Here is a 25,989-nt window from a genome sequence, read left to right on the forward strand (position 1 = left end):
GGGTTTTACTATTTTGTTTCATTACATGATTTTATATTTGAATTTTGAATATTTCGTTTGGAAATGGTCATGCTGATTTTTTATGAATAGTTTTAACATATTACAGTGTCACTTTAAGCAATGAACTTCAGGAAGTCATGTGATTTTTTTCACTAGCTTTTAAATTTCCTGTGTTTACCTTGCAGCATCTGATGGTCGTCAAGAAAAAGTGCGTATTTGTTACTTGCACACAAATGTTGCTCACCAGTTTGTAGATGAAGATATGCAGACCGTTTTAGCAAAGAAAAGATTTTCTTTTTTGTGTAGGCCAGAAAATACCGCATTTATTACTACAGTATTTTTATAAGGCAGTTATTTATTCCACAATGTTAAATACATATACAAAATGGCAGAACTCAGTGAGGCACCACACTCTTGTCAAGAGTGGCGTCTGGGGGAGGGGTGGTAAAGGGTTGTAGTATCAAGTAAATTACTAGCACATAGTTTAGTGAGAAATGACCAGTTGTATTACTTCTGTATACATTTTAAACAATCCTCTTATGTGCTTACAATTATTAAGGATAAAATTATCAAAACCCACATAATTGTTGTGAAATTCATGTATTATACTTGCACACAACCCAGACATTGGGGATGCACAAGCAAGTGTATTTCTTTGTGCTGGTCCCAAGACCAGATAAATAGGGAGGGTAACATCAGGAAGGGCATCCGGTGTAAATTTTTTGCCACATCAATATGCAGACAATAATACAGATTTCCATACTGGATCGAATGAGGCCCAGGCTAACAATGACCACATCCAGTACTGTTAGCCAATAGGGTGCCAGTGGAAATTGGGTAACTCTTGACCAAAGGAGAACAGGATGAAGGCATGGCAGGAGGAGATGAGGAACTTTAGGAGTGTGAAGTGAGGGTAGGAACTTTGCTGGCAGTATGATTGGTAAAGGGAGAGAGCTAGCTGATATGATGACAGAAGGATGGTTGACATATTGTGTGAGCAAGAGACCAGATGGAAGAAGAGTAAGGCAAGGTGTATCAGGGGTGAGTTAAAATTTTTCTACTATGGAGAAATGGGGTAGAGGTTATCTTGAAGGAACAGTATGTCAAGACTGTTTTAGAGATGAAAAAAGTGTTAGAGCAATGTTGTTGAAGCTAGAAACTGATGGTGCGATGATGAATGTTAGTGCATATGCTCCACAAGTTGGGTGCACGATGGATGAGAGAAAATTTTTGGAGTGAGTTGATGAAGTGGTGGAGAGTGTACCCAAGGATGAGAACATGGTGCTTGGAGCAGATTTCAATGGGCATGCTGGTGAATGGAACAGAGGGGATGAAGTGATGGGTAGGTATGGTGTTAAGGAGAGGAATGCAGAAGGTCAGATGGTAGTGGATTTTGTGAAAAGGATGGATATGGCTGTGATGAATACATATTTTAAGAGGAGGGAGGAGCACAGGGTGATGTACAAGACTGGAGCGAGATACACAAAGGTGGATTATATCCTATGCAAGAGGGCCATTCTGAAGGATATTGGAGACTGCAAAGTGGTGACAGGGGAAAGCATAGTTGGGCAGCATAGGATGGTGGTCTTTAGGAAGATAGTGGCTATCAAGAAGAAGATGAGAGTGAGGACAGTGCCAAGAATCAAATAGTGAAAGTTGAAAAAGGATAACTATAAGGTGAATTTCAAGGAAGAGTTAAGACAGGCACTAGATGGCAGTGAAGAGTTACTAGATGGATGAGCAGCCATGACAGAGGCAGTAATGGAGACAGCTAGAAAGGTGCTTAGTTTGACATCTGGACTGAGGAAGGAGAAGGAGACCTGGTGGTGAAATGAGGAAGTACAAGAGAATATACAGAGGAAGAGGTTGGTGAAGAAGTGGGATTGCCAGAGAGATGAAGAAAGTAGACAGGAGTACAAGGAGATGAGGCATATGGTGAAGAGTGAAGTGGCAAAGGTTAAGGATAAGGCATTTGGTGAGTTGTATGAAAGGTTGGACACTAAGGGATGGGAAAAGGACCTGTACTGATTAGCTAGACAGAGGGACTGAGCTTGGAAAGATGTGCAGCAGGTTAGGGTGATAAAGGTCAACAAGGGAAATGTACTCACAAGTGCATATAGTGCATTGAGCAGATGGAAAGAGTACTTTGAGGTGCTGATAGGTGAAGAGAATGAGAGAAATGGAAGGTTGGATGATGTGGGGATAGTGAATCAAGACATGCAACAGATTAGCAAGGAGGAAGTAAGGACAGCTATGAAGAAGATGAAGAGAGGTTGTTGGTCTAGATGACATACCTGTGGAAGTATGGAGGTGTTTAGGAGAGATGACAGTGGGGTTTTTAACCTGATTGCTTAACAAAATATTGAAAAGTGAGAGGATGCCAGAGGAGTGGAGAAGTGTTATGGTACTGATTTTTAAGAATACGGGTGATGTGCAGAAATGTAGTAACTACAGAGGGGTGAAACTGATCAGCCACAGCAGAAAGAGTAGTGGAAGCTAGGTTAAGAAGGGAGGTGATGATTTGTGAGCAGCAGTATGGTTTCATACCATGAAAGAGCACTACAGATGCAATGTTTGCTCTGAGGGTGTTGATGCAGAAGCATAGAGAAGGTCAGAAGGAGATGCACTATGCCTTTGTGGACTTGGAAAAAGCATATGACAGGGTGCCTAGAGAGGAGTTGTGGTATTGTATGAGGAAGTTGGGAGTGGCAAAGAAGTATGTGAGAGTGGTACAGGATATGTATGAGGGCAGTGTGACAATGGTGAAGGGTGAAGCGTGAAGGATGGGTTCAAGGTGGAGGTGGGATTAGATCGAGGATCAGCTCTGAGCCCTTTCTTAATTGCAATGGTGATGGACAGGTTGACAACGAGATCAGACAGGAGTCCCAGTGGACTATGATGATTGCGGATGACATCATGATTTGTAGTGAGAGTAGGGAACAAGTTGAGGAGACCCTGTTGAGGTGGAGACATGCTATAGGGAGGAGAGGAATGAAGGCCAACAAGACTAAGACAGAATATGTCTGTGTGAATGAGGGGGAGGACAGAGGAATGGTGATGAGGCAGGAATTAGAGATGGCAAAGGTGGATGAGTAAATACTTGGGATCAACAGTTCAGAGTAATGGTGAGAGTGAAAATGAGGTGAAGAAGAGAGTGCAGGCAGGGTGAACTGGATGTTGAAGAGTGTCAGGAGTGATGTGTGCCAGACTGGTATCAAGTAAGAGGGAAAGAGAAGGTCTACAAGATGGTAGTGAGAATAGCTATATTATACAGGTTGGAGAAGTGGCACTGACAAAAAGACAGGAGTCTCAGCTGGAGGTGGTAGAGTTAAAGATGTTAAGATTTGCAATAGGTGTTATGAGAATGGACAGGATTAGAAGTGAGTATATTAGAGAGTCAGCTCAGGTTGAACAGTTTGGAGACAAAGCCATAGGTTCATAGGTAGGTACTAGGCTATCTGCCTGAAGGCATTTATAAGCCTAGCTGGAATGTGTTGGCTTTTGCCGCCCCCTTAAGATTAGTTCCCTGTGCCTCTGTCCAGCAGAGCCATTGAAGTGATCCCCGGTGTAAACTTTCTGTTTCCCATCCACTCGTCAAGGTTTCTTTTAAAGGGGGTTAGCAAAGAGCTCTGCCTAATGTAGATTGGAATCTTGTTCCAGAGTATGGAAAGTCTCTGGGACAGGAATCTATCCCTCCAGCACATCCTATTTATTGTTGTGGTGAGGTTTAGATCCCTGGAGCGTGTGGCTTAAGGGGATATGATTTTCTTTAGGTGGAGCATGTCCATCAATTCTCGGTTGGACATGGCCTCGTATGTCAGGCAGAGGTCATCTCTGAATAGCTGGTATGCAACCGAGTACAGCTGGAGTTTCTTCAGTCGAGCTGCATAGGGCATCTGCTTAAGGCCAGTGATCCTCTTGGTGAGGAACTTCTGTGGTCTTTCCAATTGTTGCAGGTGTCTTGTAAGGTACATCCCAAATGGGGCATTGTACTCTATGATGAGTCTGATGAGTGATGCATAGAGGGGCCCAATGACCTCTTTTGATCTGGATGCAAACCCTTTTCTGATTAGGTGGGCCACATAGAAGGATTTTCTAACCACTTTGGCAATGTGATTATCAAAGGAGAGGTTACTATCAACTTGGGTCCCCAGATCCCTTATTACGTCTTCTGTATTTAGGGGGCTACCACCTATGTGGTAGTTTGTGGGTACTTTGTTTTTTTTCCAAAGGGGATGGCTATGCACTTTTTGGCATTTAGCTTGAGGCCATGGTTTTGACAACAGGTATCTGTCCCAGTGAGACCCTTTTGGAGGATGCCTGTGTCAGCCAGAGAGTCAATTATAGCCCCTAGTTTTCAGTCGTCTGTGAACTTGGTTGGCCATAGTCCTCCTGTGCTTGCCTGTACCTCTGAGAAGTATATGCCGAACAGGAGGGGTCCTAGGACTGAGCTCTGGGGAACACCACTTGTACCTGGTTTAGAGTCAGACATAGCTTCTGCAACTCTTATCATGTGGGTTCTGTCTGGGAGCCATTTGGCAACCCATCTCATGACGTATTGGTTTATGTTCAAGCTGGTGAGCTTGTCTATAATACCTGAGTGGGGAATGGTGTTGAAGGCCTTTGTGAGGTCTAGGTAGGCTGTGTGGACCACCTTTCCCTCGTCTATAGCCTTGGTAACTGTATCAAAGAAGTCCACCAGGCTTAGGAGGCATGATCTGCCCTTAACAAAGCCGAACTGGGTGGGGTCCAGTGATTGGAGGTTTACAATGTCTCTTTTAATGAGATCCATGATGATGCGCACAGTAGCTTTGCAGATCAAGCTAGTCAGGCTTATAGGGCAATAGTTCCCAGGGTCCGTTGTGGCTCCACCTTTGTGGAGTGGAATAACCATTGCTGTGCACCACTCTGAGGGCATGTAGCCTGTGAAGAGGCTGAGTTTAAACAGTGTGTTTAGGTGAGGGGTTAGGATGCAGCTTGGGACACCATCCGGTCCCGTTGATGCTGTGTTTTTGGCTTTGGATAGGGCTGTTTTAACCTGAGTGTCTGTAATTTCAGGGTCAGTGCATTCTTCTGGTATAGTTATGGGCCCTTTTGGGGTTGAGAGGGGGTGAAGTTTGCACTGAACTTGTCTGCCAGGATGTTGGCTATATTGGTCAGTTCAGTATATTTTGTGCCATTCTCCACTAACTTTTAGCAGACCTGAGAATTGCCACTTAGATTCTTGACATAGCTAAAGAATGCCTTGTGGTTATCTTTGGAGTCCATATCAATTTTTCTTTCGAAGCTAGCCTTGGATGATTTTATGAGAGAACTTAGTTTCTTGCTGATACTGATCAGGGATGTCTTCCCTTCTTGGGATTTTACTCTTTTTCTGTACTAGTTTCCTCCTTCTATTGTATAGCTTGTTTATGGCAGGGGTCCACCAGACTGGTTTCCTTTTCTTGGAGGAGTGAGTCTTGGTTTTGTTTGGTATAGCACGATTCATGCATTCTTGTAGGTGCCCGTAGAGTGCATTAGTAAAGGATTTCGCAGCTTGGACAGCTTTATCCTTTATCATGGGGGCTTTGAAACTTTCCACCTTGGTCTTAAGTAACATGAAGTTTGCATCTGAAAAGTTTTTCACGGTGGTTTCTTTGACAGGGGATGGTGGCAGAATGTGGATATCCAGAGTGATTAGTTTATGGTCAGATCTAACCAGCAAGGGGTTGAGCTCCCGTGTGGAACACCAGTCACCCAAGTTGGGGATGACCAGGTCCAATATGTTGTCACCTCTGGTGGGGGTGTTAACCAGTTGATCCAGGGCATTTGAGTTTATAAATTCTAGGAAATATTGGGCAAGGGAGTTCGTACTTGAGTAGTTCTCCCAGTTAATGTTTGGGTAATTGAAATCACCCAATATCAGGGTGTTTGGTAGGACCTTTATGTTTCCCAGTGTTTCCCGGAATGTGGAGTGGGGGTCCTGGGACATGGTGGGTGATCTGTAGCAAGCTATAATTTGAATAGCAGTTGTGCCCATTGTTAGTTGCATGTGGATGATCTCTGAAGCATCGTTCTGTGCCACTAACCTGGAGGTGTTGCTATCCTTGATGAATATGGATACTCCCCCGCCTTTTGTATTTTGGTCTGGGTTTTGTGGCTGAAATGTATGGTATGAGTTGTAGCCTGGTAGTGCTGGGGTGCTCTCTGGATCCTTAAACCAGGTTTCTGTTACTGCACATATATCGATTTTCTCCATACTGAGGAGTGCCTTGAGTGCGTGCATTTTGAGCTTTAGACTTCTGGCATTGAGCAGCATTACCCTCAGTGTTTTGTTACTTGTGCTATTTAGGGTGGTGGGATTGTCTTTTGAGCCTTGCCTAAAAAAGGCACTATGGGGCTGGCAAAGAGCCTTGGCCAGTATTCGAAAGCCTAAGGGTGACAGGTGCAAGCCATCTCTAGCAAAGCAGCGTGGCTTGTCGAGCATTTCATCCCAGGCTGACAAACACTGGATCCCCTTTGAATGACACCAGAAGCTTAGCCAGTTGTTGAAATTGATAATTTTTTCTTTATACCATGGTATCATTCTTGGTGAGGGCAGGATGCTACTCAGGGTCAGGGTCATACCGGCCTGGGCTACATGATCAGAGAGCTCCTCCATGTCTCTTTTCATGTAGTCCAGGGAGGTACGGCTCAGGTCATTCACACCAACATGGACAATGACAGAGTCATATCTGTACTTGTTTTGGAGTGACCTGAGTGCTTGTGTTATGTGGTGGATCCCGGCACCTGACAGGCAACTAACAGTAACCTTCTCCTTGTTTAGCCTAGTAAGTGGGATGTCAATGTGCCTGACTATAGAGTCACCTATTGCTAGTGTGTTGGGTATGTTATTTTGCCTTAAGGGCTGTGATTGTGTGGCACACTGGTTTTGTGAAGTATGTGTTTCATGGTTTGTATTGGGGGGTGGAGGTTGCTTGGATGTCTGCTTTGGAGGTCTCTGTTGGTTTTGCTGATTTTTATTTAGAGCCTCCGAGTATGTTTTTGTGTATTTATGTGTGTTTTTGGCCAGTGCTGGTTTCATAGGTCTATGTGAAACTGGTGGTGTGATGCAAGTAATTATCTTCTCCTCTTGACTGCCTGGTCAAGTCTTGGTTTGAGAGAGCTTAGCCTCCAGTTTGGCTGTATAATTGCATCTCTCGCATGCATTAGTGTTTGGTTGAAGGAGGAGAGGGTTGTCTGTGTACATGAGGCAATTTTAACATTGCCTCAAAATGCCCAGATTCACCAGTTGGACTGGAGAGTACACCTGAAACTGCCCTTTGGACATATCTGGATTGGTACAGTGAACTGTTTTACTGATTGTATGGTAAGGTCGAATAGAGAGCCTTGCCCTTCTCTACAGTATAGGGGGGTCTAGTGCTATGGTTTATTAGTGCTTGCTATGAGTTTTGGGCAAGTGCCGGGATGAGAAGTGAATAATTTGAGTGCTTAAGTTGAAAGTTTGTCTAGTTCCAAGGGAAAAATTGAAGAATACACTTTGTGGAGCCGGGAATAGTTATACCCTAGCTAACTGGCGATGCCCGGTGTGCAAAACCGCGTAAATGCAGGTTTTATAGCAGGGAAATAAAAGAGATAGAAATTAGCACAAAATGGGCAATAAACTACTAATTTCTGGGCTGAAACCACTCCTCCAGGGACAGATAGGCTGCTCAAAGCTCCCTCTCTCACAGTGAACAGAGAAACATCCTTCTATCCAAGTAAGGTAGGGGCAAACACAGAGACTTGTAACATAGCTCTGAATTCAGCACTAACCTGAAAACTGGACTAAACTAGCTTAGAAAGGCAGGAAAACAAATATATATATATATATATATATGTATATGTATATGTATATGTATATATATATATATATATATATATATATATATATATATATATATATTTTTTTTTTTTCAGAAAATAAAGCAGATACAATCAAAAAAACACTTTAAATGCGCAGAAATGGCTATCACACTTGAGTGTGTAGCCTACAACAGTTAAACAGGTAATTTAAACACAAAAAATGACTTTGTTAAAGTGCAGGCAGTAAAATAAGTACATTGCATTGGTTTGGACATGTGCGGAGGAGGTATGCTGGGTAAATTGGGAGAAATAAGATTGCATTGGTTTGGACATGTGCGAAGGAGGTATGCCGGGTAAATTGGGAGAAGGTTGCTAAGGATGGAGCTGCCAGGTAAGAGGAAAAGCAGAAGCCCTAAGATAAGGTTTATGGATGTGAGGAGAGAGGACACGCAGAAGATTGGTATGACAGTGCAAGAAGCTGAGGACAGGAAGAAATATAGACAGATGATCCTCTGTGGTGACCCCCACCTGAAGTAGATAAAAAGATTTGTTACTTGCACACTTTTGAAAGTGCTGCCTCAGTCAGGTCTCTCACTACAGAAGCACGTAAGAGGTTTATCTTTTTTCCATTTTTGGAACATAATCATAATACTCAATGTGCTATAACAACATCATAGATGCAGATTTGCAGTTAACACATATTTCTTCTGTCAAATACCTTCAATTATGCAACCTTCTTCTAGTTTATATTTTTACAAGTATTGTAAATATGACCAAAAAAAAGTTTAAAAAAAAACTCAACATAGAGCTTTCATATTGCTTCCTGGTCAATGCACTCAGCAAGCTGCTCAGGCCTACACCTCTGTAGGTCAACATCCATGGCTAGTGTGGGAGATCCTAGTTAGGGATGATAGCTGCTCACCCAGCTCCTGCCAGATGTAATTTTTTTCCAGTCAGACCCTCTAATGTGTCTGTATTTTATCCAGGTACAGAGCACTCGGAAGATAGAGCATTATCTTGGTCTCTTTATCTGGTCAGCTTGGAGTGCAACCTCTTGCCTTTACAAGTCATGCCATCATTCTAAGTGCCATAACCAGAAAGAAAGTATCGGCAGGGCTGCTGTTCACAGGTTTTTGAATCACTCCTTCTGGAGTGTGACATCACCTTAACCAAAGCCAGTTAACCAGCAGGTGTATTAGACCCATTACTGCTACTATTGGCAAGTTTGGTTTAACAAAAATTGGTTTGTTAACTATATTCCTTTTAAAGGAATATATTTGTATTTAATTTATATGGTGGATAAAAGTCAATAATGAAATCAGCTTTTTTATCCTTTAATTGCCACTGCTACTGTGTATTGTTTTTCTACCTTTTTTGGAGTATTACACCTGACTGTCATTTATACTTTCCTTATGTAGTAGAGCAACAGTATTAATCCTTTTTTTGAGGGATGGGGGGGGTTGCTTTTTGCAAATGATAGATGGCATGGCTGATGACTCATGGTTATGCAAACTCACATGCATATGACTCCATTTTCCCTTTTCTAAATATAATCAGCCTAGATACTAAAGTAATCCATGCTTTCCTGCAGCATTTTGAGGATTGCTGATGAGAATGTTAGACTTTATTGTTATCTCCAGCACATTCACATGAACCCAACATCATGTTTACTAGCCACCAAGACCTAGTTATATAGATAAGTTGCTTACAGATAAACATAAAGGGGCATAATTTGCATATAAAACATGTAAATGGCCCTAAACTTATACAAATAAGTTTAACACTGCCATATTAACTTATGATTACTATATTTACATGGCAAAATACTTGGGAAACTGCACATTTTTTAAAGTAAGAAAAATACGAGAAATATTGCAAATTAATATGAAACCGTTCAAAATTATTCAAGATTGAGTTCATTTAAAAAAAAAATGTTTGCTTTACCAATATGATGGGCCATATTACAAAGGCTTTAGTGAATACTGTAAAGCTGTCATTTGTAAATGGAAAATTATAGCAGCAGCAGTGGAAATTAGTGATCTCCGAGAAAATAATTTACTTTGCCATGATTTAGTGAATATGCAGACATTGTAAAAGTGCAGTGATCTAATTGGGAAGTACTGAAGTGGCAAGGATGCTTTGTTGGCTCAACATATATGTGTCTTTACACAGGGAGATTTTGCAGCATCAGTACTGAATGAGAAATGGAATTGTTATGATTAAAAGACAGTGATAGGAGTTGGGAGCTAGGTGCTAGGGAAATGATGGCTTTGTTAACAAACTGCCTTGCCTCACTGATGTGAAAGTATTCATGATAGAGCAAATATTAATTACATTAGGAAAGGATTACTTGCCTGGACTGAGGCTCTACGTGTGTATATAATTATGGTGTCTGTGTTCCCTTATTTATTATTCTTTTTTTTAATGAAGATAGCAGACATGCTTTCATTTTTGGGTTATATCAAATTGTTTTTGTATATGACTGTGGCGTATTTTTTATGTGCTGTAATCATGCAAAACAAGGGATCAAAATAGAGAGAGGACATCTTCAGTCATTCGGAAAACTGCATCCTCGTGGCAGCCTATAGAGTATATGGCAAACATTTGGTAAAGGTGGGGGGGGGGCAAACAAGCAGAGAGGGCAATAGCTTGGAATCAAGTTGTAATAGACATTAATGCAGCTGGTGGAAGGAACCACACATTAATACATTACAAGAAGAGGGCAAATGATATGGTAGGATATGCCAGAACCAAGGAGAGGAAGAATGCAGTTTCCTGTACCAGTACTAGTGGGGGCCCCCAACATTTATCCCAGAAGATGAAAACCTCCTCTCCTTTTATGGTGATGACTGTGACATAGAAGATGACGGGACTGGAATAATCAGAGGTGATGCTGACATTGACTAAAACTAACATCAACTGCAACACACAGCTGCTCAGGAAGATTAGTTTAAAAACAGTAATATATTTATGTAGAGAATTAAATGCTGGAATTGAATGATAACATTAAACACATGACAACTGCTATTAACAAGTGAGCCTTCCACATCTACACAAAATGACAATGAAGGCATCATGCATGGTAAGTGTCCCCCACACCACCTTACTCAGCATACAATAGTATATGCTGCTACTTTATTGCCAATGTTTTCACATCATTTTTTACAGTCATCATCAGAAAAAACAGTTCCAATATATACCAAAACAATATATATATATATATATATATATATATATATATATATACATATATATATATATATATATATATACGGGCTTTCATTTCACCGGGACCAAATCACCTAATTTTCAAAGTACTGAAAATTCATTTGACTATATCACATTTCACTGAATTGTAAGCCATAGGTGTCATGTGTGTTTCCATTCACCTTTGACTTGTTTGTGATAAAAAAGAATTTTTATAACTTACTGTGCTGACTGTCAAAATACTGATAGTCATGTAGAAAGTGGTGTCATAGTGTTTCTAAATGTGGGTATGTCTCTCTACATTTTTATGGGAAGTATCTACACTAAATGGTTAATGTTTTGTGTGTTCCCAGCAGTAGTGGCAGCATGTAGACTACTATAAGGCAAGATAAAGGTATATGCCCTTTTCCCCACTGTAGTGCGATCCTGGAGTTAGTATATATAGTTAGGGGGGGGGTGGAGGGCACAGTTATTTTGGTTTTATATATTGTCTGGTTTCTGTTAAGAGGGTAAGCAAGCATTTTTTAAGTTCTGGAAAGAGGTGGTCATTAGTGTTGTGAATGTATCTGTCTATGGTTTCCCATTTAGTCTTTTGAAATTTAGCTTTGTAAGCTTTCAAGTGAAATGAGATTCAGTGAAATGGGCTATCATTATTTTGAAATTTATGTGATTTGGTCGCAGTGAAATGCAAGTCAGGGAAATGGGATTTCAGTGATGTGAAGTAGACCTACACACACACACACACACACACACACACACACACACACACACACACACACACACACACACACACACACACACACACACACACACACACACACAAGGCATCCTGAGGAAAGTGGCACCCAGTCCCCAATTTTAATGTTAGGATCTCTTACCATACAGCATGTTTGTAACTGCAGGAAGTGACAGTGCATCATATAGTCATGCACATGCTGACGTTGCACTCATGTTTGTACAGGAGAAACAACCTGCACCTCTACATGAGTATCTCCAAACCCAGTCACACACATTGAGGATGATGGTATGCATTCAGAGGTAACACAGTCCAAATTGACACCTTTCCTAAGAGGAGCCATGAGCAGGACTTTGTCACAATTACCACAGGAAATAGTTAAAGTATTGATTGTTTAGCAGCAAATGTGCCATGACTTTAAGGCTCAGAGCATTGCCACAGACAGTTAGAAATAGTCAGAGTCCTCCAGGACATGTGGTAGAATTTCCAACACTACACAGAAATGGCACAGAGAGGGGTAATGCAATGATCACACTGATATGTAGTATGGTGGCACACCAAGGATCCATAGATGCCTCCATTAGTACAGTAGTTAGACCATAACAGACTCAAATAGGAGTCACTCCTGCAAGGGGAAGAGGACTGGGTACTGTCTGGATATGTGCAGACAGATCACATGAGACTACAAGTGCTTCTGAAGAAAAGGGGGAACAAGCAGAACAGATTTCATGCAGGCCATGTCAGTATTCATCTACACCTAGCAGAGCTTCTCATTTGATGTCCCAGTCACTGTCCTGCAGCACCATCATATCACTGCCTGCGGGATCACCTGCATCAAGTAGGTCACGTCTTTAAGCCAACTTGGCATATAGCTCTCATGACAGCCTCTCTTCAAAATCACTTGCACCGTCACCTGGCCTGTCTTTAGCAGATGTGTAAGACACATTTGACCTTAATCTACTGTGAGTCAAATGTGACATGTCTACTAACAATCTGAGCTTCACAAACACTGTTGAATGTTTAAATCAAAGGGGAATACATTATTTAAAAAAGGGGGGTGGCTTAGGGCTCTCTTCATCTGTATGCATTTCATCCAGTAATGGTACTGCTTAAATCCTCATAAAACTGTGGAAAGATGGGTGTATGTACTAATATGTTAGCAGTGATTAATACCATTAACAGTGTATCCACTGACATTGTTGCAGATGCCTGTTGCCTTCAAGTAATATACAAGTGTTCAAGGAAGCACTAATAAGAAAATTACAGATTAAAATGTGTATCCTGCCATGTAAATAAGCACTGTTGCCACATCACCCTTACCACAAATGATATTTTTGTCTCTGAGGCCACAAATTATTGTATATGACAAAATAATATACTCTGATGTGTAGTGCCTTAACAAACATACTTCAAACTGAGAAAACATTCCATAATATAAAAAACAATACATTCCATAATATAAAAAACAATATGATACATTTTCATTCAACTGCAAAATTTGAACTCATGCTAAATTCTGAATTAGCACTTTTTACTAATTGAACCACTTGAGGACATTCAGTATATGCATAATTAGGTAAACCACATCACTAGAATTTATTATGAAAAAAAGTTAAAAATATGATATTACTTATACGATGCCTTTACAATATCACTGAACAGGTGTCAAGTGTGCACTCAGGCATGACTTTTACAAATATCAGTGACTAGTCTGAAATAATAAAAAAAAAATATATATATATATATATATATATATATATATATATATATATAAAGGTGAGAGTGAATGTCTGAACAGTGATATTGGACCATGCACCACCGAGCATAGCACACAGTTAACACTGCATTCATCAGTTATACTCTGCGTGCGTCTGAAATTCTCCAAGTGCAACTAACACTAGGTAAGACTGCAATCCAAATTGTAGCTTGCTACAGATCCCTCACCATACCACAAGATTCTCACTACACCTTTCTAAACATACTGGAAAATATTAAGATATAACCAAACAAAACCTAATACTAGGTGATTTCAACTATCCTGCCATTAACAGGGAAAACTACTCATGTACCAACACCTTTGCCCAACAGTTCTTGGAATTCATAAATTCCAATGCCCTGGATCATCTAATCCATAGTCCCACCAGGGGCTCCAATATCCTAGACCTGGTCATTACCAACATGGGAAATAGAAGCTCCACACCTATGGTCACCCCCTCGTTGGTCAGGTCTGACCATAGGCTAATCACCCTTGGCATCCACATCCCTCCCCAACCCCCAGTAAGGAAAACCTCCGTAAAAATCTACTCCAAAGCCAACTTCATGCTACACAAGTAAGAAGTGACAACTTCATGACACCCATGCAGACGGGAACTGAAAGTTCGACTGCTGAATCCTACACTAAGACACTGTACAAGCACATCCACTCATGCATGAATTGTGCCATCCCAAATAGAACCAAGACTCACTCCTCCAAAAAGAAGCCAATCTGGTGGCTCCCTGCCATAAACAAACTTTACAACAAAAAGAAGAAACTGTTGCAGAAAAGAGGAAAATCCCAGGATGCAAAAAACTCCCTTACCAGCCTCAGTAAGATGCTGAAATTCCTCATAAAATCCGCCAAAGCTAGTTATGAAAATAAAATTGCCAAAGATTCCAAAGACAACCACAAGGCATTCTATAGCTATGTCAAGAATCTAAATGGCAATGTTCAGATCTGCACTGAGCTACAACAGAATGCCATTAAATATACTAAGAATACAGCATCCATGGGACCAGATGACATCCCGGGCTGTGTACTACATGAACTACAAAATGAACTGGCACCTCAACTAAGTGTCATGTTTAATCATAGCCTCACCTCAGGCTTCGTGCCCACTGAGTGGCACACAGCTACAGTTTTCCAACTCCACAAGGAGGGATCCACCTTGGATCCTGGAAACTACCGCCCCATCAGTCTGACAAGCCTGATCTGCAAGGCCATGGAATGTATTATCATGGAACTTATAAACAAAGACATTGGCAACCTTCAAACACTGGACCCCTCCCAGTTTGGGTTTGTGAAGGGCCAATCTTGTCTCCTGAACCTGATTAACATCTTTGAATCAGTCATCAGAGCTATGGATGAGGGTAAGATGGTACACACAGCCTATCTGGACCTCGCCAAGGCCTTCTACACCATCCCCCACTCTGGAATCCTAGATAAACTTACTAAGTTGGGCATTAATCCCTAGATCACACGATGGGTTGCCAGCTTGCTTACTGGCAGAACCCGGACTGTAAAAGTAGCCAACTCCAAATCCAGCTCCAGACAAGTGACAAGTGGAGTACCTCCAGGTTCAGTCCTGGGACCGCTGTTGTTTGGCATCTACTTTTCTGAAGTACAGGCCAACACTAAGGGAGGCAAAGTTCACAGATGACTGCAAACTGGGAGCCATTACTGAATCCCCAAATGATGTGGATATTCTACAAAAGGGCCTTACAGAAACAGATGCTAGGTGCCACAGCCATGGGCTCAAGCTCAATGCCAAGAAATGTATAATTATCCCCTTTGGGAAAAAACATGTACCCATGAATTACCACATAGGTGGCAGTACACTAAACACTGAAAGCGTGATAAGAGACTTAGGGACACAGGTGGACAGTAGTCTCACCTTCGATAACCACATCACCATAACAGTCAGGAAATCCTTTGATGTGGCACACCTCATCACTAAGGGCTTTTCATCCAGGAAAAAAGGAGGTCATTGTCCCACTGTACTCATCCCTCATTAGACCCATTATAGAATACAACACTCCATTTTTATGTACCTCTCAAAACATCTGCAACAACTGGAAAGGCCGCAGAAATACCTCATTAAAAGAATCACAGGCCTAAAGCAGATGCCCTATGCTGACTGTCTTAAAAAACTCAAGCTATACTCTGTCACATATCGTCTACTCAGTGGCGATCTCTGCTTAACATACAAGGCCATGTCGAACCCAGAGCTGTTGGACATGTTACACTTAAAGAAATCCCAATCCCCCAGAGCCACACACTCCAGGGATCTAAACCTTGTCATCACAATGAACAAAACATGCTGGTGGGATAGGTTCCTGACCCAAAGACTCCCCAGACTCTGAAATAGACTGTCCATACATGTCAAGCAGAGCGCCCCTTTGGTCTTCTTCAAAAGGGACCTTGATGACTGGATGGGAGATAGAAAATTCATCCCAGGGATCATGTCAGTCACCCTGCTAGACAAGGGAAGTAAATATTGTGTGAAGAAATAGCCAGGGAATTTTTATGGCTAGGCTTGCATAGGTCCTAGGGCTGATAGACTCGTACTAACCTATGAAGCAAGGATACATTAACCTGAATGTCATGGTCCATCGTTCTGGACTAGACACGACTTCCTTACCTATGCAACCATATTCCATGCACATGCCTGCCACATGGGGTCACTTATTACAACTACTGACTGGTCATCATTAGTCATAGTGGAATGGGAACTTGGAGCTGCAGTGACCGGATGGGTCACTTCACTACCAGACTAGTGCATGTTCAGGTTATGCAGAATGCCACAGGCAGTAAACATCCTACACGTAATAGCTGAGTCATAGTGAATATGACTGCCAGACTTATCCAAGCACCTAAAATAAGACTGCAGGATACCAAAGACTCGCTTGATGAGAATGCAGGTCTGGGACCGAGCTGTGTTATAGGTTTCTTCTATAGCTCAACTTGGATTTCACACTGGTGTGGAGAGCAGTGGTTCCAGTGGCTATCCAGCATCACCCTGAAAGACAAGAGAGAGAGAGAGAAATAAGGGGGGAACAAATTATAGAAAAATTGGTTTAATATTCAGCAATAAAGTTTACCATAAATAGCTACTTAAATACCATAGAAAAAAGAAAAAATATTTCCCACTTACCAACAAGATGAACTGATTGAGTGACTGAGTCCTTGTTCAAGGCTCCAAAGAGCACCCCTGCATTACCAGGCTATAACTCCTACCACACTTTTCGGCCATCTAAATGGGACCGAAACACCAAAGGTGGAGGTGTGTCCATATTCATTAAGGATATCCACACCTCCAGGCTAGTTGCTCAGCATAATGCATGTGTGGTTATCCAAGTGGTGCAACTAACTCTGGGCAAAACTGCAATCCAAATTGTAGCTTGCTACAGATCCCCCACCATGCTCCAGGATTCCCACTCCTCTTTTCTTGATGTACTGGAAAATATTAGGATTCAACCAAACACCCTATTAATGGGCGATTTCAACTACACCACCATTAACTGGGAAAACTACTCATGTACCAACTCCTTCGCTCAACGCTTTCTGGAATTCATAAATTCCAGTGCCCTGGATCAACTTATCCACACCCCCATCAGGGGCAACAATATCCTAGACTAGTTATTACCAACATGAATGACCAGTGTTCCACACCTGAAGTCGATTCCTCGTTGGTCATATCCGACCATAAGCTAATCACCCTAGATATCCACATCCTGCCCCCACCCCCCATTAAGGAAACCATGGTAAAAAGGTTTCTCCAAAGCCAGTTTCTTGCTTCTAAAGACAGAAGTGGCGAACTTCATGACACCCATGCAGATGGACAATAGAGGTACGACTGAGGATTCTTTGATAGAATGGTTAATAAGAATTGAGATGGGATATGCTATAGAGTCAGCAGCAAGTTTAAGAAATTGTGGGGGTAGGTTGTCAGAAGAGAGTGAGAAAGGTTTAAGTTTTAGCATATGGGAGTTGATATAGGCAGTGGAAACAGGTTTCAGGGAGAAGGATTATTGGGCCTGGGTGGTTGAGGGGGTAAAAGGTAGCTTTTAACTGTAGTCTGGGGAGGTTTACTTTTCTGATAGGGTCTGTAAAGTAGTTATTTATAAGAGGTGCAGCTTCACAATGGGTTTTGTCAGGGAAGGGGTTGGGGGTAGAGGGTTTACCAGGATGGAGTATACTGTTGATAGTGTGCCAGAATTTCTGGGGATTAAAAAACTGGGTGGATTGGGCTTCTTGACCAAATTTTGTTTTGTCCTGAATATTTTTTTTACTGATGTTTCTCAGTTCTTTATATTTAAGGAGGAGAGAAGACAATTTTGACTTAGACCATTGCTTCCAGGTATTGTCTCTAAATTTCATGGTGGAAAGGGTATCTTTGGAGAGCCGGGGGGGGGGGGGATTTGGTTTTATTCTAATTTTCCTAATGGGAGCTAGGGCATTTAGTATATTTAGGAAAATTTGTTAAATTCAAGAACAGCATAATTTAGAGGAAGGATATACAGGTGAGACCAGATGATCAGGGAGAGATGATAGTAAAACATTTCTGCATTGAATTTGGACAGGTTATAGCACTGTCTATAGAGGTGGGTTTTTGGGGTTTGAGAAGATAGCTTTAGTATCAAGATAGTGAGGTGGTCACTTATTGAGTTTGGTAAGGTGGTGGGATTGGGATACTGATTGGAGTTGGAAGTTAGGATCCAATCAAGAATGGAGCTGGAATTTGTGTGTATGTGAGTCGGAGAAGTTTTTTGAAGCTGAATAGGTTAATAGAAGAACTGGGGAGATTGGGGAAGAGCTTATTCCAATCAATATTAACATCACATAGTATGATTGTTTCATATGAGATATTTTGTGAGATCCAAGATGAGATATTTTCAAGGATTGGAATGTTGTTGCCAGGGGGTATGTAGATAGGGGTCTACTTCATAACACTGAAATTTCATAACGTTGAATTTCATAACATTGAGACCATAACATTTAAATCCTAAAACACTGAAAACTCAGAACACTGATAGTGCGCTTCATAACATTGAAAACTACAATACATATGTAAATAACATCCTCTCCACTTATAACAGCACCTAACAAACACACTTTTTACTGCATTTCTGCAGGGGGGCAAGCCCCCTGCATCCCCCATGTAACTCCAAGATCGCACTACAGTGGAAAAAAGTTAATTTCCTAACCTCACTCTATCACGATCACCATACACTAAGGTTAGGAATTAACTTTTTTCCACTGTAGTGCGATCTTGGAGTTGGTATATTTAATTTATGGTGGGTGTGGGGGGCAGGGCTCCCAGATGAGGGATGCAGGGGGACTTGCCCCCCTGCAGAAACATAGTAGAAAGTGTGTTTGTTAGGTGGTGGTGCAGGTGGAGGGGATCTTATTTACTTGTGCAATGTAGTTTTCAGTGTTATGAAGCACTCTTTCAATGTTATGAATTTTCAATGTTTTGGGTTTTCAGTGTTTTGAATTTTTGATGTCATGGTCTCAATGTTATGAAATTCAGCATTATAAAATTTCAACGTTATGAAGTAGACCCATAGATAGATACTATGGCCAGTTTTTTATGAGGGTTGAGATAATAGTTTAGAAAGATGAGTATTGCTGGGAAGAAATCTGAGAGTGGTAAGGAGAGGGGGGAGAGGTTACGTTGTGCTGAGTATAGAATGGTGACACCTCCCCATTTTTTAGAAAGTCTATCCTGCCAGAAAATGTTATAGCCGGAAGGTAGAATTTCAGAATTTGTAATGTGTGTTTTTAGGCAAGTTTCTGAGAGAGTTAAGATGTGGGGAGAGTGGTAAGCAATCTAAGCATGAAATTCTGTTATTTTGTTTGGAAGACTTTGTAGATTTATGCAATCGAGTGATACGTATTTAGGTGGAGAGGAGAGGGGTTTGTTACCTTGTTGGTTTGGCAGTGCTGGTAGTGATGGTGGGAAGGGGATGGGCCGGATATCCCCAACTAGTAAAAGTGCAGTAGGAAATCGTGTTAGCTTGGTGAAAAAAGTGATGTAGTTGGCAGTGGATTTAAGTCTGTGTTTGGGAGAGTAGAAAGGGATGCTGAAAGGTTTTAGTTTATGAAGCTGAATGTAAGAGAAATTAAAGAAGGTGGGGGGGACAGGGAAATGCGGGCTAAAATAGTAGGGTGATACAATGTTGATAAGAGTGGGTAATGTTGGATGGTATAGTAGGATAGTGTGAAAGGATGACAACCCAGAGAGGAAAAATAGGATGGGTGGTAATAGGAGGTAATCTAGCATACTGCTATCTTATATGGTTGACTTCTGAGTGATGTGGCAAATGAAATTGTTAAAAGAGGGGTAGATTTTGTTAAGAGATATATGGGGGTGTGGCAGATGGTAAGGACAAAAGAGTAGATGTGCTGAATGAGAGATTAGACATGAGAGAGATCGATATGGGTGTGTGTGTAGTGAATTTAGCTAGAAGATGGTGTAGAGAAGTGAGAATATCTTAACTAGAGTAGTCAGAGGGGAAAACTGAGTTGTTCTATGATTGGGTAGAAATAAGAGGGTGAGGTGTGAGGAAAGAGGATAGCACTTAGGAAGTGGAAGGATGCATGTAAATGGTGCTAAGGGATGTTGTTATTGGATAATGGGAGGATGAAGGGAGGGTCTTTGTAAAGGAGGTTACCTGAGCCTAGCAAGGTATGTGCAATTAAAAAATAAACTATCAGTCGCTCTGAAGTCGCATCTAAAATGTTAGCCCTATATATCTATAAATCTATTGCACTGAGTACTTCAGAAAAGCATGACTCCATAAAAGGCACACATAGTTGGCTCGGCCCTGAGGTGACACTGGGAAATAGATGTACAGATTCACATGTACCAGGAGTTTATCCAATAACTGCTGCTGTATTCTTGAGGCAGAAGCCTGTGAGATACCCAGCATCTCCTCAGTCTGTTCATGTGACTCCATAAAAGGCACACATAGTTGGCTCGGCCCTGAGGTGACACTGGGAAATAGATGTACAGATTCACATGTACCAGGAGTATATCCAATAACTGCTGCTGTATTCTTGAGGCAGAAGCCCACAATCCTCCTGTATCCCCATGGGGGGGTCATACATACTCACTATGACCCTTAAAATATCCCTGCCACTCTAAACTGATCTGTTATCTCCTGATTTTCAAAATTATAATGGATTATTCTCTGCTTATGTCTTACCCGGCAATCACTGCTGAGTGCAAGTGGTTTTGGCTCAACCAAGTCTAGCAGCTCATAAAGGCTAATGGCAATGCCTAGCAGCAATCAACAGCATCGTTGCAGATTGGAAAGTAGACAGCATAGGTGAGATTCCTCTTTTTTTATTCTATACCATACCTAAAGATGGCTTAGAAGAGCAGGAAAAGTTCACTGTAAATCACAAATAGGCAAGAGAATGCTATATTAGCATATGGTGTTTTACATTATTCCTCATTTACATCTCATTATAACTCCATTTGCGTTTGCTTATTCACACATTAGTCAGTGACTTCTATGTATCATGGCTTTTCTGTGTTCATTCACAAGCAGCACAGATAGTCTGAATATGTTCTCATAATGATTATGAAACTACTCTAAGTCATTTCTTTGTCCACATCAAATAACTGTGAAGCAAATGTAGTGTAACACAGATGTAGGATCATAAGAGATTACTAGGCTAATGGGTCTGGGGCCCTTATATGCCTAGCTAAGAGTTTATGCCCAAAAGAAAAACCTCAATCAGCACCTGTCGCCCCTGTCAATGAGGGTCACAGGTGGAACCCTTGGACAAACTTGTGGCTGCCCAACCACTCATCAAGGTTGCGCTTGAAGAGGGTCAGCAATGTACTTTGTTTGAAGTGTATGGGGAGTCTATTCCAGAGACAGAGTAGCCTTTGGGAGACAAACCTGTCTCTCCAGCAGGTTTTGTTACTGTCACATATTAGATTTAAGCCTTTCAATCAGATACTATTCGAGGAGTTAGACTTGCACATATGGAGCATCTGTAGAAGACCAGGGTCTGAGATTGCCTTGTAGGCAAGACACAGATCACCTCTGAGTAATCTCTATGGTATAGAGTAGAGTGTTAGTGATTTGCAACTGTCCACATAGGGCAGGTGTTGGAGTGCATGCACTTGTATAAGAGACTTTATTCCCCTGGTGCATTAGTGAACTTAGACATAAAGTTAAACCTCTATCAAGTGGGGTGAGCATTGACACAAGGGCAACCCCATTAATTTTTATTACTGCCATAGTGGATGGTAAGAGTCTGTCATATAAATCTGCATTAAGTAGACGCCTTTCAGAAAAAGTCTGTTTCCCTATCAGGTATCTGTAACAAGTTGTATCAGATCCATGTTTCACCAGACATTATTTATGCTCTTATTAAGGAGATATTGAGAGTTCACCATCATAGGTAAGTATTGGAAGGAATTTGTTCTGTCATGCCAGTGACTGAAGAGACTTAACTAAGCAGGATGATAATATTTCATACATTACATTGTCTTTGTCTCTGTTTGTGGATGAAAGATCAGGCTCTTGTATATGTTGCAGCAAACTTAGCAACAGGTCCCCAGAGAAAAAGCATGGATACATGGCTTTAGCAATAAAAATTACAGCAAAGGAGTACATTCACAGTTGTTGCTTGTTGCAGCTAATAAATAGGGCTATCTTGATTCGTTTAAACTGATCTTTGCTAAGAGCAATCTAGCATTTCCTAATTTATCATAGCACAAAAACAAGAAGAAGAAACATACATGTATTTTGTTTTTCTTCACAATGTTTTTACTAAAAAGAAATTCAGTCCATCAGTCACTTTACTAAGCAAATGTTCAGAGATAAGAGCATGGCACGCCAGCATTAGGGTGGGGCGATAACATATGAATGCAGTAAGATAGCACCCATCTATTTAACTATTCACTCTATGCAAAAGAAACATCACTTAAAGCTCCAGTGTTATGCTGCAATGTCAAACAAAAGAATTGCACTGAATATGTAAAAGAGTTGTTTCAAAGAAGTTAGACAAACTTAACATAAATGTGGAAAGAAGTAGAAAGCTACATCACTTATCATAGAGCAAAAGTGTAGGGCCACACATTTCAAATATTTTTCTGTTCGGGAAAGTACTACAATTCAGAGTGTTAGGGCTCATTACTTCCTGGTAGCTAGGTAGCTTAGAACCTTAGAATGTAGGTGTCAATGTGTTTCTCATACTTATTTTGTAGTTTTATGGCATTGTGAAATAAAAAATGTGACACTGAGATTTTCCTCCGAGTTTTAATGTGTTACAATACTCAAAGCATCTAATTCTTGGCTGACTTGGAAGTGATCAATTTTGATAAATAGCATAAAATTCTTCTAACCACACACTTTGATGTTGAAAATAGTGGCTCTAACCACTTTGTCACTATACAGTCAAAGCTTTAGAAACCACATACAGTGACAGATATTTCATCTAGTCACCACTTGTGTAAAGCAAGAATTATGTCAAGTAAAACATGTTACTAAGAGTAACCATCAAGAAAAGACTCCTGTATATTAGAACTTTTTTGGTTTGTAGGCAATAAATGAAAACAGAAAATGCATGAAAAAAACCTATCAGTTTAAAGCAAACCATAAATAGACAAAAGTGAGTTGAGAACGGAAATTCTGCTTTATTTATGAATCAGTCAGGTGTGTGCTAAATATAGCCCTGTAAGGAAAACTCTACGTTCCAACAAGCACACCTCTGTTCCTTCTCTTTTATTCATGCCTTTTGGCATTGGCTGGCTTATCACTACCCTACAATACTGTTACATGTTCTAAAGTGACTCAGAACAATTTAGTTTAATATGAATGGAAAAAATGAAGTGTTTGGCTCCCACCCTAGCCAGGCTTTATCAGATGTGCACTTTTTGAGGGTTCCCAACTGAATCACTGTTTCTGTAGCTAGGGTATTGCATCAGAAACATAAACAAAGTGTTCTTTTTTCATGCTTAATGGGTGGAGCTCAGTTAATCTGCCATGCAGAAGAGTTGCCTCTGAATGACTGTGTCTGATCAGTTATTTACTATGAGCATATCCCGTTGCCAGGAGAGCCAACTCCGCCCTTTTCTATTTTTAGAAATGCTGTTGAAGATTGAAAATGTTACATTCTGTAGACCATAAATGGTATGGAAGTTTTGTTGCTTTATTCAACCTTCTGACCATCGATTTGCAGCTGTAGAAGTTTATACTGGCTGATGCAGATCAGGGAAAAATACTGTTAATAAACTATTGTATTTGCTAAGTAATTCCAGCATCAGTAAACTAAAACTTTGTGCATTTTCATGAAAACATATCTACGATTACCTTACGGATTACTGAGAGCATCATGCCTTGCTGTAATACAGATGCTACTACAAAATGGTGTATCTATTTTTCTGTCTTTATTTTAGTTAAACTAATACATACACCTGAGTTGAAAACTTACTTACTGGCAATGAATGATGGTTTAGAAATTGTGTATAAAACATAAGCTATCTGAATCTGCAAATGTAGGCCAAATAATTCATTTCCCTTTTGCACTGAGTGATAAATTTATTTGGCAGATGGCAGTGCATTTTGGATATTGTTACCTGGTAATGGGGCAGTTACAACAAAAAACCTTGCCTTCCAGTTGACAGCAGGCATGTGTTTATTCATTCTTCCTTCTTCATGTAAGGTAGAGACCAGCAATAGGATTTTTAGCCAGATGTGGCAGCCTGAAAAGCAAGTGGGTTGATTGTACTGCACTTTCTGCTTTATGGTTCTGGGCAGCTTGGATACCTTAGTCGCTGTGATGACATGCATACAAAACGTTCTTTCTGGCAACTTTCTGTGTTGAACATTAGATAGTCATCATCTGTCACTGTTATGTCAAATGATATCAGTAAGCAAACTGCCAAAACCAAAACGTTGACTTATCTCCTTTCCTTGCCTCTACTCGATTCCTCTCCTGTCAGTGTCCTTTCTTCATCTTATACTACTCTTACAAGAAGCTCTGCTCATTGGTCTGTGCTACAGTAGTACTGGGTCTCATAATCTTTCATGAAATACGGCCTTCAAAATTTTCTCTAAAATTCACTGTCTGCCTTTTTCTTTCTGTATATTTTCATATATAAAACAGAGGCCTCCTGTCAGTGGATCTTATCAGCTGAAAGAAACATTTGAAATGTTATTAGACAATAGTGTTGACTCATAATACCTAGCAATAGCCATATTTTATTTTCTTACTCCAGTTGATTATCTGTTTAAGAAAAAAGAAATTTGGCAGCCATTTAGAGGTAGAATTGTGGATATGTATAGTAATTTGTTTAAGTTTGCAGGCATTGAATTCTCTACTGTTGTGGTGTACAGTTATTAAGCGAACATCAGTTACCTGAAACTCCTCATACATCAAATATGCTTTGTTTCATATGTTTTATATACTTGGCAATTTTATCTAAGCTCATAAGTTTGTCCATACAAGAGCACCATGCAACAGAATGAAATAACATGGGATCACAAGAGTGCTGAGACATATTGTAAAGCAAAAAAAAGGCCAATATCCCTATTACTAAATCCGTACGTATGGAGCTGACATCTGCTTTGTGACATACATCTCTTAACTGCATGCTTTAGCTTCACCATCTTAGGAACCTTTCCTTTTCCATTGACTTGTTTTACTTTCTCTTATATTGGCCTGTCTACTCTTTTTTGCCATCATCCTCCAAAGTTCCTTGTCTGGCACTGTTCTTATTCTTTTCATACTCTTGGCGTGCACACCTGTGTCAGGACTGAGGAAAAAGGAGCTTAGTATCCTCAGAATATGAGAATATTCCGTACTACAGAGATGGGCCATGTTATAGGTACTGTCCTGCTGAGGATAAGAAAGAGACTGCATTTAGGCAACAAACCCGGAACTTTCAAAGAGAGGACCAATACATGTAACCCTTTATGAACTGCAGAAGGCAGCAAAATTCTGGTGCATTGTGTTTACTGAGAAGAACCCTCATTGCAAGCATCAATAATTGAAGCAGTACTAATTTCTTGAACCTTAATTGTACCCAGACTCATTTATGGGGTTCATTGCTATCATGGAATTAAAAGGCCAAAACATTTGCAAAAATTAAAACAAAGGGAAAAGTCAGACTAAGGGGATCAAACACGGGACTGCAAAATAAAGCATGTTAACAATTTATGACAATTCCCTATGCAATAGTATTAGATGATCTATTTAAGCAATGAGACACATTATTTACTCTTCTTTCTGATAAATTACTGATACCAACCTTAAGTTAATGAGGGTTGCATTCAAGAAGTAAGCAGGCATATTAGAGAGAACCATCAGATGCTCCCCTTTCTAGAATTGCATGTTGTGTCATGTAATATGCACACTCTGTGAAAGCTTACTGTAATGTCGCAGCATCTCCCAAAAGGCCAAGATGCAGACAACAATAGTAAATTGTCAGCATAACACA

This window comes from Protopterus annectens, chromosome 15.part0 (assembly GCF_019279795.1).
Source record: "Protopterus annectens isolate FY-2018-M chromosome 15.part0, PAN1.0, whole genome shotgun sequence".
Taxonomy (NCBI): Eukaryota; Metazoa; Chordata; order Ceratodontiformes; family Protopteridae; genus Protopterus; species Protopterus annectens.